General features: G+C 44.3%; 1 protein-coding gene across 2 annotated transcripts in view; it reads right to left on the reverse strand.

Moving 5' to 3' along the window:
* The window catches only part of LOC142576671 (2-Hydroxyacid oxidase 1-like), a 229,103-nt gene that overhangs the window by 173,298 nt on the left and 36,052 nt on the right, over positions 1 to 19,753 (reverse strand). The gene's annotated exons all lie outside the window — the stretch shown is intronic.

Genomic DNA, 19,753 nt, shown 5'->3' on the forward strand with positions numbered 1-19,753 from the left:
AGCCTGCTTTGCCTTCTCTGCCCAGTCCACCAGTTCAAGCTGTCCGTCGACGTCCCCGGAACTGAGTTGTCCAGTCAGTTTTCGCTGCTGATGGGGGAATGAGAAAGCGGGAGCGTGGTGCATTCCAATATTATGTGTGTGAGTGCCCCTGTTTGTGAACAGAGCCTACATAGGTCGCTTTCCTTGCCCCCTGTGATTTTGTTAATGTACTTTGTGTGTGGGTATGTGTTTGGGGACGCTTAAACGCGGCCGCTTTCATTTTATCGAGTTGCTTGGCCGGTGGTGGGAGCGCACGACGCCTCAAGTGATGCCTATGGGCTATATTGTAATAAGCCTCGCAGGGTTCCCCGTGTCACTCCTCCTTGTTCACCTTAAGTGTGTGTGTGTGTGCGTGCGTGCGTGTGTGTGTGTGCGTGCGTGCGTGCGTGCGTGCGCGCGCGTGTGTGTGTGTGTGTGTGTGTGTGTGTGTGTGTGTGTGTGTGTGTGTGTGTGTGTGCACATAGATTTGGATGTGAAATCAGGGCCTCGGACGCGGGCATTGTTATTCTCCTGTGCAACCTCATGAACTAATTATATCGGAGCAGAAAGACAACAGACAAGAACGAAGTGAGCACACAGAGTGCTTTCATCTTGTCCGTTTATTTTTTGCGCTTCAGTTAGCAATGAATCCATGCCACCTTGTCCAGTTTTCATTTCTTATGTTGGGCTCCTAAGCCCACTTGTGTCTTGAATAACTGCATGGCTATGTAACGTGTAATTTAACTTCTTGGCCATGTGCTTGCAAGTCACGTGTGAATCTCTCGATTTTCGTGACAACTTTGTGTGATGTGTAGGCCCTGACAGTTTCTGGCGAATCCATGCAGGCATGTAGAATGTTGTATTGTGCAAATTTGCACTGACAGTACTGCTTTGATTGCTTTGAGTTCAGTTTTTCTGATTGTATAGTATTTTATGTAGTTTTATACTACTGTTACACTGTTATTGCCACATTAGTATACTATATTGCCTATCTAGGTTTGTGTATTCATGATGAGCAACCACTTCTGTGTGCTTGGCAGTTGCATATAGGCTCGTGACTTACTTGTTTACCACCATATTGCACGGTATGGGCCTGTTGTGTTTCAAGTTCACGTGCTCCTGAGGTTGTCTTTATGAAAGAAGGGGTAGTCGTCTTTGTGACTGATATGCTAGCTGGCATTGTACTTTCCGACCAGGTTTCAAGCTCTTGAAGAAAAGAATTTGTGCCGCAGGCATCATTTCTACTCTGTCTAGGTGCTTGTTTGTTTGCCCTTTCTCGTAGAGGTCTTCAAGCACGGTAAATTTGTAAAGGCATGTAAGTACCTGACGCCTGTATTTGATGAGTTGTCTTTTTCGCGCATTGCCGGTAATTCATACCATACAAGCACAGTATCTTCGATTTTCCATAGTATCCCCCCATACACTCCCAATGATTTCGAGATTATTTTTTTTTCACCAGGTGCACAATTTGTGGCCAGGCATGGCATGATTGTTTTGCCCACGTGCTGGCTCTGCCATTTCGGTCTTACACTACCTGAGGATTTGGGGATGTTGACTGGCGGACACATTTGTCCAGTTATGTGAAGCACAACATGCAATCTGGAGTAGTTCTTGATTCTGGTCTTATTTCCGACGTCGATGTAAGCTGACTCAGGAAAATCAGAGGCCAGACTGGCTAAGAAAGTCTGCAATGTTGTCGAGAGCTTGTTGCATCACTCTTGATTTCTGTATAAGATAGCTTTTCGATAGACTGTAGTACTCCATAGACTGCAGTACTTCTGGTATGCCTGCATTGTTGGTGTAGGTGGGCGAAATGCTCTACCAATATTTTTTTTGATCGTTTCTATATTAGAGTAGCATGAGGTACTGTATTGAAAGTCTCTTCAATCTCTTCATTCTTTCATAAGCGGTATCACACAATGCTCACTAATAAATTTCTGCTGCTTCTGGCCCGCTCACATCTGCCAGAAAGGACAACTTAATTTGGCACGTGGCAACTTAGAATCTTTAAAAGCTGTAACTTAAATTTGAAATTCTCATATCATCAACCATGACACAAAACGCATTATGCCACCAGCTAGCCTTAATTCTTAACCTCACCTAGTCTTCCATTTCGTAAATTTGTTCCTGCCTACTACTCAATTTAATATACTCTTTCAAGTTTTTACGTTTATATCAAGTGTACGGCCCCCTTTTCCCGTGTACACTTGCTCCTGCCCGCTTCTGCGCACGTCACTCTCCTATTTGGTATTCCGGTTTCGGTTCCCCCCTCCTCTCTTTCCCCTTTGTGTATATATATTTTTGAAACACCCTCGCCAAGACATTCCGAAGTCAATATGCCTTTTTCGGCGCCTCAACCCAGGGTATCACCATTTCTGGATGCCGCCGTAAGGAAACCTACGTTGAGCGACTGGGGCAATGCCCCTTGAAAGACCATGCCGCTGCCTTTCAGTCACTCCATACATAGCACCGCAGACTCCTCGTCGCCATCTTAACTACTTCAAAATTACTCGAGGTATTCCTGCTATGCTACTCAAGTAACTCTTTCAACTCATGTTTTTTTTTCTTTTTTTTCTTTAGTGTTACTCGCGCACTGACCGCCTGACGGCCTCTTCTAATGACACAAGAACATGCCGCCAACAACATCCCTGAATGCTTCCTAACCTCTCGCCTCCCCAACGCGCCCCATGTCCCCCGTCTTTCTCAAAATTTTTTCCCTTTCTTGTTCCCTTTTTTATCTACTTTTCTTTTCTCCCCGCGTTCCCACTCTCCCGCTCTTGTCTCCTCGTCTTGGGAACGAAACTCACAGACGTCGGACGACAGCGCTCGTTACCTCTGAAGTCTCTGCCTTTAAAATCAGCCGCCAGTGACAACACCCGCACGTGACGTCACTGCACTAACCCTTTAAAACTAAGATGCCGAGGATTACGAGGCCGCCTTTGACAAAGATAGGTCCCCCTATCGAAACGTTGGCCAGCCTTTCTGAGGCACCTTATCCCTGTTTACAAACTTTATACAACTCTTGAAAAAGGTTTTCCTTGGGCTGTCTGAATGATGTAGTATGAGCATGAGATGTCTTCTGACAGTTATACATCTGTAGAACCTCATAAAGTACCTGCTATGCGGGATCATGCTTACTTGTGCAGTGCTGTTTAACAATACATATGGATGCAATGAATGTTTACGCATTCGAAGCACAAGGAAAGATGCACGTTTTACAAATGTGTCCTTTGCTTTTGATTGGCGTTAGTATTGCTAGTTAGATTTTGCATATGCATGTCCCCTTATTCAATTGTCTTTGGAAGTTTAAGGGTTCAATAAGTGATGATGAAGTAAATCTAAGCGCAAGAACTTTTTTTTACTTATGACACCCATAGAAATGTGATTGCCATGTCTGGGAATTAAACCACTCACCTTGTGTTAGCAGCAGAATGCTGTAGCCACAGTGGCAGGTGAATAAACTGAATAATTTCGTTGAATACAGATTTTTTGGCGTTTTGTAGGTAAAACACACAATAAGTATGTCGATGCAAAAAATAAGCTGTTTGTGGTCCTTTATTGAATCAGCTGCATATTGTGCATATTGAAATGCAAAATTTCTTTTAAAATCTCAGGGTGATATGTTCTTTGAAGTAGCAGGGTACTTGATTACTTATGAAGGTAGTAATCACAGACGATATCGCTATGTGGGTTTACACAATAATAACTGTGGTAACAAACTTATTAGATTAGAAGCAGGTGTGCATCAATTTTTCTGCACACTTGATTAGCTGTGGCCGTGCAAGAACCGTTCATACTTCAAAGATTCAAAGATTCACAGGAAGGCATGCAATTGGCTGCCTACACTGCACAGTTTTGATTTACTTTTCTTTATTGTGTGGTCTTCTTGTCTACACAAGAACTGGCTGTTTGCCTGCTTTTTGCATTGTCGCCAGAGTTTGACATGGCGGTGCAGGAGGGTGCCTTGTCACTGTGCCGCTATAGAAAGCCAATAATTTATTAACTGTACAGTTAATTACCATTCAAAGCAAATGTTAATGCAGGTACAGTAAGGATACATAGTCTGCAACATATTCAAGGTTCATTGATCTCTGTTCAGGAAAAAAATTTCTCCATCAGAGATGAGATGCAGACTAACGTGCATGAGATATTCAAAAACAAATTGACGACACTGTTTATGCAAACCATGGAGTCAATGCTATAGTAGAAAATTCATTACGATAACCTGCACGTCTGCCATGTAAAATTTAATAAATAAGTGAAGTAAGATAACCTTTCTAGATCTATCGGGAAATTGATCTTAAAGGTCGACAAGAAAATGCAACTGAACAAACGGTATCGCGTTCAGCACAACGTTGCAACTTGGGGTACTTTGCTGTCTTGTCATTTGCCTCTGCCGAGGCTGAAATATTTCAAGCTGCTCCGTAGGCACAATTTGTACGCTTCTCAAGAAAAGAAAATTGGCACGACCCCAAAAGGCCATGTAATCTCGTGGGGATCTAACACCTCGTAGTATTGACAACTGCGCAGCTGTGCAGCGTGTCAATGAACGTATAGAAATGGGAGATTTGAATCGGCGGTACAAGTTTTTTATTCTCCCTTAGCCCACTTAACGAATTCGGCAATGCACGTCTCCGCGCATTGGGCGCCATTTCCCAAAACAAACCGCAAAATAGCCGTCGGCACAATTTCGACGGAAAGTCGCAGTGATCGCTGCGATGGTGTGACTGTGCGACTAACCGGTTGGTCGCAGCCGGAAGTCGGGGGGTGGGCACTACGTCTGCGATCTTTGTCGCAAGTGACGGAAATTGCGCTTCCGGTGCGATGAAAATCGGATCATGTGAAACAGTCTTTACTCTCCTACAGCAATTTCCTCCAAAGCTCTTCGCTGGATGGCAACGGAAATTGCAATTGCAAGGTTGTTACAAACGCTTAGCATAGCACTATGCATCGCTCTATACCGCTGCCGCGATGGTCTCCGGCGTGAGTCCGGTCGGCGCATGCTCGCTAAGCTGCGCTAGTTGCACGCGTGGCCCGGTTTCGGTAATGCACGAACAACAGCTGGTAGCTGGAGGATATGGTAGCGCAACCGTCGAGCGGCATATGGTAAATGCTTCAGTCAATCTTCCGGTGGGTACCTGTGAGGTATCTGAATAAGTAAATGACTTGTGATAAGCGTGCCTACTCGCTTAGTCGCAAGCGTTCAGTGAAACCAGAGGCAATTCTTCGGCAATCTCAAGCGCCGGTAAACGGAATGATGCGCGAGAGAGCTGTTCCCTGTGATCCATATAGGTATAGGCAAATGGTATCGCAGAACAAATTATTTTCAAGGAAGAAAAGGTCGTTTCTTGTTCCTGTTTTGCTATAAACATGCGGAAAGGTAATTTACAGCTGTCCGAATTTCATGAGACAGCATTTTTTTATGTTGACACGAGGCTACATTTTTTTTTGCATAGCCGATTATGTGTTCCGATATACATAGGTAGAAAAGCGACATATAATCAATGAGAACACACATGCACCGGCGGGAATACTGCTCCAATCTGCTTCATTCCACTGAAGCTGCCACACCCGTGCAACAAATCAGAGAAACTGCCCCAGAGCTGATCCTGGATGAGCCTCGTTGCGCAATCTGTGGAAGAGGAGTTGTGGTCGACGCCAGGTGGCGGCCGCCATCACCTAATGTGAACAGTGCCGTCGCATTCCATGGAATTCACCAAGCTAAATGAGCTGAAGGGTCACTGAGCTAATTCAATCAATCCAGTGCGCGCTCGCGCAGATAAACTGTTCGTCAATAGAAAGCTGTGTGCAATATTGACGGGTTCTGCGTAGTTTAGGATCAAGTTCTGTCCGGCCTAGTAACGTGTGTTCGTCCCATTGCGTGCCCCGCATTCATATTTCGTATTGGCCGCATGGCCTTGTCGGGAGTGGTATTCGCCCGTTCGGTACAGCGGCTATGCCATGGTGCACTAAAGAACTTGAAACTTACTCAATGGCTTCTTATGGGCAGCTTTGTTTTGTTCCATTTATGCGTGTGGGCTCATAACGCAGCGCATTTGTAGTTAGGCTATTTTACTAGCTAAACGACTTTATGTTTTAATTAAATGTGCTCAAATGGCCATTCTGCATACCGCATGACTGTATTTACGTGAGCCTTTTGTGGCCCATTGTGGCTCCCTTTATCGCTGGTGGCTCGCAGCGGGATGTTACAAGTGATCGCTTACATCTTCCTCGACAACATTAAAGATGATGGGCGCCGGTACCCCTGAACCATTTCAAGGCGTAGGAATAGTGTCCAGCCGACAAACATTCACAATTAGCATTGCGGACTACTACAAAATCTGATCCCAATGGTCAATTTTCCTGCAACAAAAGCTGCCCCGTACGCTTTTGGCTGATCCCACCACTGCATGTGAAAAGCAGCTTAATAACGTAATGGTTTGGAGCACTGATGTGACTGACCCATTGCGCTTGCTCACGTTTAGTCCTAGTTTAGTTAAGTGTGCGGTTATTGGTAAGCGGAACCTAGCACTTAGTGGGTTGAGCTTACCATTGAGGCGAGGATGACAGGAGGAGGCGAATGTGTCATTGCGGCCTTAAAAACTACAGAACAAGAAGTTACCCTTCAGAATAACACACGGATGTAGTGTCTTATTGTGTTGCGGGTACTCATGTTTTTTCCTCTTCAAATGAATAAAGTCTAAGTGCGTGCTGTATCTACGCTATATCTATAGTTGTGTTTTCATTAACTGCAAGTTATGTACTCACTGAGTGTTGTAACTAGAGAACTGTGTGTTAAAGTAGATATTTTTCGCTGCTATAGCTACTTTCTGACAAATCTTACCTGTCGTACTATAATTTAAACCGCAAGGGTGAGTGATCACAAAACTTTTTTCTCTTACGTTTTCTTACTGACATTAACCTGCATACTGTGAAACAGGATACTAAACATTAAATTCAATGCTGCATCTGTCGCATAAATTTGCTTGGTTCTGGAATTCATTTTACAAAAAGAAAAAAAAAAGAAAAATCATCGATGAAAAAGTCTTAATAAGAACAAGACGCTTAGTCTTCCTTGAGGAATCTTTGTTCAGAAAAGAACTGCTCGAAACGCCTTATGTTTTAATACCTATAACTCGGCATAGTGTGTACCTAAGCAGAAGATAGCCATCATTGTGATTCGGCGTTTTTTCTTTAGTCTACTTATCGAGTTACTCGAGATACAGCCTTAAAGTCCAGTTTCCTTGGCAGTAATGGAAGCCTTGTCTAGGTCTATAGCATAATCAGACTGCCACGTGCTTCACAGGTTCACTGGAAACGACACTCTTCTGTTTTTTTTTACTTCTAATTCACTTCTCGATATTTTCTTTGACATGACAAATAGCTTGCTTCCAGCACTTTCAAAAATTATTCCTTTCGTCGATGTAAAGTTAGTCGGAATTCGTGCATCGTATTCTGTATAAAACGCGTGGAACCCTCTCCCTTTGCATCTCCTTCGCACCTACCAGTTCATACTCCAACTAGCGTGCCGAAACATGGGCGACATTCACTTGGAAAGCTTTCAGAACATGCACCCAGGCGTCGACCACTGAAGGGGTACAGGGAATGGTGGCGCGAGCTGCAGGGCGCAAGGCCCGCGTTGTGACAGATCTCAACAAAATTCTATGGAATAGATGACAATTTCAAGTTATGCTTACTCTGATGTACTCTGTAGAAGTGTCTGTCAAGATTAAAGCGATAGTATTGGAGCGAGAGATGAAAATTTGCTGAAATCAAGCCGCTCAGAGTTCGTGGCGAACTTTCTCAGTGCGGGTAGCACGCAAGTTTCATTCGTTGCTAGAACATTATTCGGGCAGGACAATGACCTCGTTTGCTCACGCGTCCTCGTGCTGACGTTGCTATTCAATATGTTCCAGGAAGGGGGCGGCCCAAAGTTAGGTCGGCGGATGAGATTAAGCAGTTTTCAGGGACAACATGGCCACAATTAGCACATGACCGGGGTAGTTGAAGAAGTATGGGAGAGGCCTTTGCCCTGCAGTGGGCTTAGCCAGGCTGAGCCAGCCAGGGGGCACGCCACCGCAACGACAGTAGTCACAAAAATCCCCTTCTTGACGCAGGTTCTCGTCCTGTGGTTCGTGTTGTCGCTTCGGCTGAGCTTCCACGGCCTTGGTCGTTACCCCTTAACGACTTGGTCGTTAACGACCAAGTCGTTAACCGTAACCGTTAACCGGTGTAACGACCAAGTCGTTACACCGACTTGGTCGTTACCAGCATGAAAAAACTAGGCGTATTATTATAAAATATGCAAGATATAAAGATAAATCAAGAATTCTTGCAGTGGCTGCTAAGCTCAAGGGCACGAATTTTCCGATTCGCGAGGACTGCTCAGCCAGAGTTCGACAGGCGCGAAGGAAACTTTACCTTCATGGACAACAGAGCGGCAGATCATTTAAACTTCGCTTTGAGAAGCTGCTGCTTGATGGCAAGCAATTCACGTACAATGCTGAATGTGATTGTATAGTTGAACTGAGGGCATAGCGGTCACTGCGTCTCTCCAGGCACTGCGTACCTCTTCTCCCTCCCCCCCCCCCGACCTGCCTCGCCTCGATTACTGTCCCTGTTAATCAGAATATGTCGGTCTCGCTCGCAAACATGCGTAGTTACCTGCCTAAGAAAGACGCTCTAGAATCTATCTTGACAGACAATACTGACCTCGCTATACTTACGGAATCTTGGCTGCATTCAAATATTGCTGACCACAAGCTACTAAATGATAGCCAAACATACACTGTTCACAGGCTTGACAGGTTGGGGCGCAGGGGAGGTGGCATTTTGATTTTTGTGAAAGAAAATGTTCCTTCATACGTCACCAAATTGAACTGTCAACGTGAAATTTTGTGTGTAAATATATTACTTCGGTCAAGTATGACTGTGATTATTGCTTGTTATCGCGGTCCTGACTGTGATGTTTCTTTCAACCATGAACTAAATTCTGTACTAGCGAATCTCTACTCCCACTTCCCGTCTGCGAATTTTATGCTCTGTGGCAATTTTAATTTTCCGGACATTAACTGGGTAAATCTAGAGGCACATAACCGGCAATCCAAAGATTTTTCTTGACACAATCCTTACATTCAACTTTACTCAGATGGTTAAAATGGTAACCCGTGGGGAGAACATTCTAGACCTTGTCCTTGTTTCTAACCCCAAAATAATAACATCGCTATCATCCATTGCTGGTCTAAGCGACCACAAATTACTGCTGTTTAATCTCTGCGTCCCACTTCCTTTCAGACAGCCCTCGACCAAATACATTAGGGACTACAACAAAGCAGATTTTAGCAAAATTATCACTGAACTGAACACTTGTTCAATTTTTTTTTTCATGAGACTGCTCCTTCTCGTACAGTAGATGAAAACTGGTTGTTATTTAAGAATAAATTATTATGGCTTGTTGAGAGACATGTACCTCTTGTTCGCATTCGTGGTGATTTAGGAAAACCCTGGTTTTCTAACACACTTCGGAGGCTGTCGGGAAGGAAAAAAACGTCTGTTTCGTGATGCGAAGCGCTCTAAATATTGTTCACAGTGGGACAAGTACTTCAAATGCCTGCGCAAATACACTAGCACTTTGAGACAATCCAAAAAGAAGTTCTTCCACCACGACTTCCCTAGCATCATACGTGTCAACCCCCCAAAATCTTGGAATATTCTGAAACCAAACAATTGTTCCAATAACATTTCCTTGACTTATCCTGATGGTTCGAACGTGCCGCTTGATCAGCGGTCAGACGTAATGAACTCATATTTTTCTTCTGTTTTCACTCGTGAGCCTGCACTGAAGGACTTTGATTTGCCCAGCCACAGTTTTCCCATCATGTTTCCCATTATAATTAATTCTCAAGGCATTATGAAACTTATTGATAACCTAAAGATTTCAAGTGCACCCCGGGCCAGATGACATCCCTGCTAAATACTAAAAGGTACGAAAGCAATTTGCAGTCTAATATTACAAATAATTTTTACCCACTCCGTTACTGATAGTTCACTTCCAAATGACTGGAAGATTAGTAAAGTGGTACCGGTATATGAGTCAGGCAGCCACTCTGATCCTTCCAACTATCGCCCCATTTCCTTAACGAGTATTCCCTGTAAACTCCTAGAACATATAATATATTTACATATAGGATGTCACCTCGGTGATCATTCCTTCTTTTTTCACAATCAGCACGGTTTCCTGCCTGGTTTGTCATGTGATACGCAGCTTTTTGAATTTATTACTGAACTTCACCTGAACTTCAAACTGACGTCATATATCTAGACTTCGCCAAAGCATTTGACTGTGTTCCCCATCAGCGGCTTTTGGCCAAACTTTTGTGCCTCGGTCTCGACCCTCTCGCACTGTCATGGATCCGTTGCTTCCTTACTAACCGATTTCAGTACACAGCTATCGGAAATCATTGCTCAACCACTGCTAGCGTCATCTCCGGAGTACCACAGGGGTCCGTCCTCGGTCCCCTTCTCTTTCTCATCTTCATGAACGACCTTCCCAATGGCATATCATCCAATATTGGACTTTTTTGCAGATGACTGCGTAATCTACCGTCGCATTACAGGCCCAGCCGACCATGCAATGCGCCACAAAGACTTACAGTCACTAGAAACCTGGTGTTCCAACTCTTTACTGAAACTTAACATCTGCAGATGTAAAGTTATGCAGGTATCCCGTAAACACTCTAAAAGGAATCACCCGTACTTTTTAAACTCGACAGCCCTATCCACCGTTGAGTCGTGTCGTTACCTCGGTATCACTATTAATAGGAAGTTGACCTGGTCCGACCGCACAACAAAATTGGCTACCGACACTAATAAATCACTTGGTTACGTCATACGTAACATTTATTCGAAGTAAACTTGAATAGGCCTCAGCTATTTGGAGCCCGCACCAAGCTTACTTAATTAATATATTAGAATCAATACAAAATCGTGCCGCTAGATTCATCACTTCCAGGTACAGCCGTGAAGAAAGTGTCAGTGCGATTAAATCATCTCTAGGACTCTAACCATTGGTGTCGCGTCGGAAAATTGCAAAACTGTGCCTTTTCCAGCGACTTTGTTAAAACTTCCCCGAACTGCATCGAAGGCTTCTAATCCCACCAACCCGTACATCTCGTCGCCTTTTTAACTCCTGCAGTATCCAGCGCTTGCATGGTTCAACATTTTCCTTTCATCAATCGTTTCTGCCTAGCGCCATTATAGAGCGGAACAATTTACCAGATAGAATTGTCAATGAGCGCAACCCCATTATCTTCAAGCAGCTGCTTACTGACAACCTCAAACCCTAACCTTATAATGACCGTACTGTGCCTTCATTCTTTTGGGATTGCCGTCTCACATTGTGTCTGTTCTGCTGATTTGCTTTTGCATTCTATTCAGTGTGCCTCTTGGCTTTTTGTTGTTGTTGTTGTTTGTTTTAATGCGGATCCACAGGATGAGTCTTGTAAAAAATTGTAACCATATTTTTGTTTCTATCCTTACCTTCTGTAACCCCCCCTTATTGAATACCCCGACAGGGGTCCTTAAGGAAAAATAGATTATTATGATGATGATGATGTCCCATAGCATATATTGTGTGAAAATAACTGCAAGTATTTTAAAACTACCTACAATTTCTCTGTTTACATCGTGATAAACGAGGTTGATGGAAATGAATATTTGCTTAGATTTGGGCTAAAGATTATTGCTTTTGTTTTGTTTATACTGATTTGTAGACAGTTTTGTTTTGACCATGCATGAAGACTTTTCATAGCAGTGTTAGCTTTATTCTGAAGGCTACTAGAGTCAGGTGATGAAAAAAATATACAGGCATCCTCTGCGTACATTACGTATTTAGCATCTTTATAGATATTTACAAAGTCATTTAAATATACGATAAACAGAAACGGGCCAAGAATACTACCCTGAGGAACGCCTCTGGTGATAAGTTTCAAATTTGAGCGCCTGTTGTTTATTTCAACACATTGATAACGATTATCTAGATAAGATTTTATAAGGCTTATACAGTGCCCTCGAATACCGTAGGTTTCAAGCTTATCAAGCAGAACAGAGTGCAAGGTGCAAACAATTGCTTTAGTAAAATCAATATAAATACCATTGAGGATCTTCTTATTCTCAAATTGCGATAAAATACATTCCTTTTGACAGAGTAGTGTTAATTCTGTAGAGCGCGCGTCGTTTCATAAATCCAAACTGGGCTGGAGAAATTAGGCTGTGGTTGCAAGAAACTTTGAAACCGGCATTAGTATTAGTTTTTCTAGACCTTTTGAAGAAAGAGGTAATAAAGAAATGGGTCTGTAACTTTTAGTATCATTACCGCCACCCTTCTTGAACAATACTGACACTCTGACTATTTGCATTCGTTTAGGAAAGATAGAGCTTGACAAAGACAAATTAAAGATGTAGGTAATGTACGCAGTAATGATATCAAGTACATACTTGATAGGGCGAACCTGCATGCCTTCTGCATTGAAACTTGAGCCATATTTTAGTGAAAGGAAAACTGATGTCACCTCGTGCTCACTAAAGGGGTGAAGATAGAGTGAATTTCTGTTTGGCATAAATTCAGTAATACCAGGCGACGCACTACTACCAGAAAACAAGGTAATAATTAAAAAAATTTGCAAGAGCACTGCCCGATACTTCGTTTCCACCAAGTATTAGGCTTTGTATTCGCGGAGCTGATTTTCGAAGATATAAGACATCATTTAACTTTTTCCATAAGGTATCAGGTTTGTTCAAACAACGCTCGAATCCTGCGTGAAAATAGGACTTCCTATGCAATTTTAGTTCCTTGTATTCCTTTAACCTACTTGAATCCTTAGTCTTGACGAACTCGCGATAGAGCGCATTTTTATAATGAATTCGTTTTAGCAATTAGGGGTTATCCACGGCTTCCGTAATTTTTTACCGAGCCTGAGCTTTTTTTCAGGAAATGGTTCATACATATTCGAGAGACTTCATCAATAAGCTTGCCATACGCGATTTCAGCGTTATCTATTTCTCAAATTGGTTTATGTTGCACCGTAGAAATTCCTCTCCCAAGCTATCTAGACGTGTTTGAGTAATACTTTGGCAAAGTATATACTCATGCTTCCTGTTCTTTCTAAAGTTGTGTTTTCTTAAGAAAAATACGGGAAGGTGATCACTAAGATCGTGTGACATCACCCCGGCAGTAACATTTTCAGTGTCAGCCTTTGTAATGAGCAAGTCCAACAATGTTTCACTTTCAGTTGTAATCCTTGCTGGCGTACGGATTAAATTCTCATAACAATTTGAAGCTAAAATATTTAACATAGCCTTTTGTGGTACAGAAGTGGTCAGCATGTCGATATTAAAATCACCTGCGGACACCAAGTAATTTCTATTTTCTGCAGTAAAAGCAGCTGTTCATAAAAAGAAAGGAACTGAAGAAAATTTCCATTTGGAGGCCTGTAGCAAACCGAAAATATGTACTCATTTGCACGAACTGTTACCATTTCAATATTTTCGCAACAAACACAAAAGTCTGGAAGCAATTCACAACTTACATGCTCTTCCAACAACAGCAGAACACCGCCGCCGCGGCGGTTTGTTCGGTTCACACAAAACGATCGATAATGTGACCTTGGCTTGTAGCGCGAAGCGAACACGGACACAGAAAGGAGCAGACAGGACGAGCGCTAACTCGCAACTAAATTTTTATTAAAACGAAGAACATATATATAGGTTATTGGAAAAACCGCAGCATAAGAACATGGCAAGGTAAACAACATCAGTTAAAGATATCAGGAGGTATGGAAGTCAAAGAAGGAAAAAAAAGATTACTTCAAATTAGTACACGTATTGCGGAGGTACTGAAATTCGCAATCTAACAGAGACAACGATGCATGGCTAACGCAAGTGTCTCCTAATGTTTTGATGTGGAATGCCTCGATAATTTCCCGTGTGGTTTGGCATTTATGTCTGGAAAGAATTTTTGTGTCTTTAAAGAAAGGTTTACAACCACAATTGAAACAATGTGACGCCAAATGTGATGCATTAGGGTTGTTTAGTGAATGTTTGTGTTCTTTTAGTCTAATGTTAATGCACCTGCCGCTCTGTGCAATGGAAGCTTCCCCACACTCGAGTGGAATCTGATAAACTATACCGGTGTTGCAAGGCACTAAAGGGGACACATGTTTAACGCCGCAGTCATCTTTTCTTTTTTTGTCACCCTCTTCAAGTTTCCTATTTATCATAGGGCACATGTTAGACAACTTGAGAGGGGCCGAGAAAACTGTATTGACGTCATACCTACTGGCCACGTTCCTTAAACCATGCCATAATCTATGTATATAGGGTACCACAGCAAACTTTGTTTCTTTTTTCTGTTTTTCTTCTTTCTTACCGGGTCTTTTCACCCATTTTAAATGTTTTTCGCAGGTTCGTGATAATAAATGCACGGTATAGCTGGCCTTTCCAAGCCTTTCTATCTGTTGTGAAAAGCTTTGTTCCATATTGTGCGGACATTACTTAGTAATTGCAGACCTAAGCGTTGAATAAGCTATCCGCTGTTTAACAAGTTTAGAATGACAAGAAGAAAATTGAAGCAGTGGCTTCTTAGCCCTAGGGGAATAATGCCAACAACATGCTCATCCTGGAACGTTAAGCACAGATCTAAAAACTGTAATTTGTTGCCCTGGATAAGCTCATGCGTGAAACCTAGGCCCCCACCACATTCCCTAAAACATTTAAAATATCCGTAGCTTTCCTGGTGTCGCTATCGCGAGAGCAAAACACCAGGTAGTCATCTACGCATCTAAACGCATACACCGCCAATTCCTTCAGATTGTTTTGTAGTTTTCTATTGACGCGACTAAGATAAATATCACTCAAAACTGGCGCAACTTTTGAACCCATGTAAACTCCCGATTTTTGTACATACATAGAACAACCCCATTTTACAACGGTATTCCCTATGTAAAACAACAAAAGTTCAAAAAGACATTCCATGGGCATCCCACAATCCTGAGTAAACCGGAACCTGAGGAACAAAATTGCCTTTTGAGCTCGTGTCCCAAGGGTGCACAGAGAGCGTGGCACGTAATGTCATCTGGCCCTGGCGCGGAGGAACTCCTGCATAAAGCAAGCGCAGCGTCTAGTTCATCCAGAGAAAAAAAGGCACTCCATACGGAGACCACGCGAGAATGGTGAATGGTCAGGAGTCTGTGTTGTAGTGTAACTTGCTTCACCGGCAATCCTCCTGCAGAAAGATTCTGCGACTTTAATCTCCTTGCATTAGAGGTAAAGAGCCAGGGAATTTAATGGGTCGCGCTCCCCAGGGATTGCACGGAGGCCACGAACAGTTATCCATATAAGAAACAAAGGCTTTCGGGGATCCAGGTACTCGCAGAAAGACATGCATCGTTGTGAAGCCAGCCTATTCGTACGGAGTTTTACTTTCTTCGGTGTACGTCTGGACAATCGCAAATCATGAATGGACTTCGTGCGTCTATATACTCGTTCCCCACGGCGTCAAATTGCCCGAACTTCCTCTAACTCGATGTCGAATTTGGTGCGCGCGGAGCTTCTCAAAACCGAATGCGCGGCAACCTGTAAAGCACCTTTTTTGCGTCCCTTAGGCTGGATGGTATGTCCTCTCGACAGCGGTCTTCCAGGATCGATTTAAATTTCGGCCAGTCGATGCACAGGATGGCTACGGACAACTTGGAGTCTGTCAGTGCCTCAATTGTGAGATAAGTTGGGATGTGGTCACTTCCGCGCGTTTCCAGAAGTCCAGAACCATTGAACCATTTTGCTGAAGGAACGCGAAACAAAGCTAAGGTCTAGGCAGCTACTATACGCTGTTTCTCACAGATAGCTGGGGCTTCCATCATTTAAATGAGTTCTCGCTGAGAGGCAATGGACACCAATCTTCTGCCTCTCTAGCTAATCTTGGAGCTTCCACAAAGGTAGTGTTGGGGACTGAAATCTCCAGTGATCACCCATGGCTGTGTAGTCGTCAAAATTTCCCGTAAGCGCTCGAAGTTTAGACGACTTGATCGTGATAAGTAGGCCCCCAGATAGTTAAAGTGACCTTGCTCTTCTTCAGAGTCAAGCACACGTACTGGTTATCATTTTCAGGTGGCATTGGGTGACAAACATTTGTCAAGTCACAGCGTATAAAAACAACAATCCTGCTGCATTGCCCGTGAGTGGAGGACATAATTCACTCATACCCGGACAGTCTGATGGGAAACAACTGGTTTGGCTCACAAATGACAGTAATGGGAAACTGATTCACGAATAGAAATGGTCGAAAGTCAGACGTACGCTACTTAAGTCCTCTAGCGTTCGACTGGAAGACAGATGCATACTGCACCTCCTCTCGAAACGATGGCATCTGGCAGGTCATTGCTTTACCCTAAAGGCGCAAGCACTGGACCCTGTGTGTCCAGTACCTGCTGCGTGCTCTGCGCCGACGGGGTTTTTATGTTGCTTAGTAGAGCACGCCTAGCATTCCCCAGTGACCGCAAGATTATTATAACCTGGCTATCATCAGCCGTCGTTGCATCAGGGGTTAGTAAGGGTGATAATTGCGGCGGTATTCGAGGCGTCTCCGTGGCAGGTTGTGCTCGTGTAAGTGCGGGCCACTCGGCAGGATGACCGAGCTTTGCCACTTTATTCATTTTCGTGGTATCTTTCATGGTGCCACCCCGTGGTAACGCAGCAGCCACCTTGGCGGAAGACGGCGTGCTGCTGGTTGCGGCGTTTCGTTGCGCTCTTGCGTGGTGGTGCAGTCACCGCCTAAGTGTAGCGGCAGCCTCGCTGTGTATCGAATGGTCCCGAACCATGGGCTCCAGAACCTCGAGTTCTTTCTGGACCCGCAGGCAGTCCTCGTTGAGGTTTCGTGAGCACCATACATGGCAATTAAGGCACTACAGAGCAGTCGCGCGGCTGGTGTCTTCTGAATGGGATTCAGCGCACCGAGGGCACAAAACATTGTTAAAAAAGACGCTACATGGCCAGTCTTCAAGAACATGTGGCATTGCAGGCGCTTCAGTATGTAAGGTCGAACTGTATGATTGGCGTGGCCAACTTTGACGTGAGAGGAAAGGCAGTCTCCCTCAAACACAAGCTTCATGCAGCGTGTTTCCAGTCTGGCGAGATGCGTGATGACAGTGTCTTCTGTTGCTGGCTTTTTTAATATCGGCAAGTCGTCGGCCAGAATTAAAACGTCGACGTCATAAATCACGCCAACAGTGCCATTAGTGATCCCTGACCGCCCTTTTACTTTGTCGGTTTCCGTGACATTCCGAAGTCTATGTAGTGCGCTACGATCTGAAACGTCTACAGCCAGGATATTATTCCGAGAGTTTATTCTAACGACTTTGATTTCTTTCGGTGCGTTGCGCTCGAGTTACAAAGAAAGAACCGGCCTGTTCAGCAGCCACAAATTGGTAATAGGTTCTACGGGCAGGAAAACAGTGTGCGGCCAGCGCTGCGGCCTTCACGGTTGAAACTCTTGCTGGCGATGATGTCTGGAGCAGTCATCTTTTTGCAGTTCGGCTCATGACAACCGCGAAGTCGCCGTGCGAGGAGTCGTAGCTGCCCGAGTACAACTCGGTTGCCTCGCTGTCTGTGTCGCTTGAGTTGTTCACATGCTTCCTGGACAAGCCGACCGCACGGCTGGGCCTCCGAGGGATCTTCTTTCATTGCTGCAACGAGGGAGCGGCAGCTCCCAGAACTTGTAAAGAAACAAAGCGCAAATGCAGAGACAAGAGTGCCAGCGTCATTATTATTACTGGGAGTAAGCTGATGAGCCTAAAATTTTATTGCGATGGCAACTATATGGCCACTCCAGGCGAATTTCTGCCATCGCCGTCGCCGTGAGGTTCTGTATGAGTGAAACCTTGTGAGAGTGAGCCGGGGAACGCGGTTCAATCTCGCGTGCGCGAGCGAGGAAAGCGGCCCGGATGCGTGGCCTCTCCTGTGGCACGTGAGGCAGGGGGGTAAGGCGAGGGAAGAGGGGTATTCTTTTCCGGTGGCTGCTACGGTGCTTCGGTGATGCAGAGTGGACACAATCGCGGCGTCTACTACGGCGTTGGCCACGCGAATCGCGGACGCCGTAGCAGAAGCCATTGGCGGACGCCATAGGTATGCGTTGCCGGCGCTCGTGTGGCTTGAAAGTGGTCTGCGACGTGGCCAAAGTGCGCGCCCGCGCGGGCCTCATCTTCAAAGCGATGTGCGATGCTTGCAGAGTGCCCGTAGTGCGGGTAGCGTCATGTGCGCCGAGATTTCGACGTTTCGTAGGCATTGACGCGACAGATGCTAGAAGGTCTATTGGCTCTGGGCTCCTGCCGCGATTCCTAACTCCAGCGCTTTCACAGACAGTTTCCGCTGTCATCGAGTGATGTGTGTTCATGTTTACACGTGCGCGCGTGACACCGTGTCGGCTAATTTAGTTAAAACACTTTGACGGGCTAGTTGGTTTGAATCCAGGATAGTATGTGTAAGCGCGACTGGACAAGTACGTATAAAAAGAAGCCGACACACAACGCCAGCGCTGTCACCGTATGTTTCTTTCTACGTCCTCGCTGAGTCACGCTTACATATTCTATTGTTGTTAATTTAGTTAGTAAGCGAACGTTTACAAGTTCATACGGCCGATAAAACTGCTATGCTTACTACGCACAGGTATCTACTAATTGGGTGTCGCAATCGGTGCTTCGCCGTTTCGGCGGAACGGCGAATTTGTCATTCTTTAACATCTCCCTTTCTGCGGGTTAGAATAATGTTGGCATTCTTGAGTTCTCTGGGACCCTTCAAGTCGATGGAGAGTTCATGTTGAGGGCCGCCAGGTTTTCAACCATTCTGTCTCCTCCATGTTTAATTAAATCGACTGTTATTCCATATCCTCCTGCTGCTTTTCCCCGTTTCATGTCTTGCAAGGCCCTTCTAACCTCATTGCTAGTTATAGAAGGAGTCTCTGTAACTTGTTCATTACTACTTCGAATGGAGGTGTCGTGGCTCCTCCGCGTACTCTACAAGTCAGTGTAAAATTCTTCCACTGCTTTTACTATACCTTCGAAATTGCAGCTGATATTACCCTGTTTATCTTTCAGTGCATTCATCGTGGTTTGTCCGATGTTAAGTTTCATTCTCAGTGATTTCATGCTGCGTCCATTTTTTAGTGCTTCCTCAGTCTTCCTAACGCTATAATTTCGGATATCCCTTATTTTCTGCTTGTTTATCAGTTCTGACAGTTTGGCGAATTCTATATTGTCTTTTGAGTTGGACAATTTCATCCTTTGTCATTGCTACTGCTGACCATTAGTTGCATTCGAGTCCTGATTGTACGCCGGAGTTGAACCAAACAACTGCATTTCGAAATACAAGTCATGGAACCATCACACCTGCCCACATACTCCGAAGCACATCATACCTATTGTATTCCCATAACGCTTTGTGGCTTATTATAACCACATTTCTATTGCCCCTTGCTATTATTATTCTTTTCCTATGTTTCCATATATGCCTTCGTTTACGCATACACCAAGCTATTTGTATCTTCTTGTTTGTCCTAGGTGTTTCCTGGCCCTGTATTTCAATGTATGCTCATTGCTTTGATTGAATAACATCAAACCTTATTTTAAACGCCAACCATCAACCCTAAATGTCCACGTCATGGCCCACAGATATTAGCTAGACCTTGCAT

This window comes from Dermacentor variabilis, chromosome 3 (assembly GCF_050947875.1).
Source record: "Dermacentor variabilis isolate Ectoservices chromosome 3, ASM5094787v1, whole genome shotgun sequence".
In the NCBI taxonomy this organism is placed as follows: Eukaryota; Metazoa; Arthropoda; class Arachnida; order Ixodida; family Ixodidae; genus Dermacentor; species Dermacentor variabilis.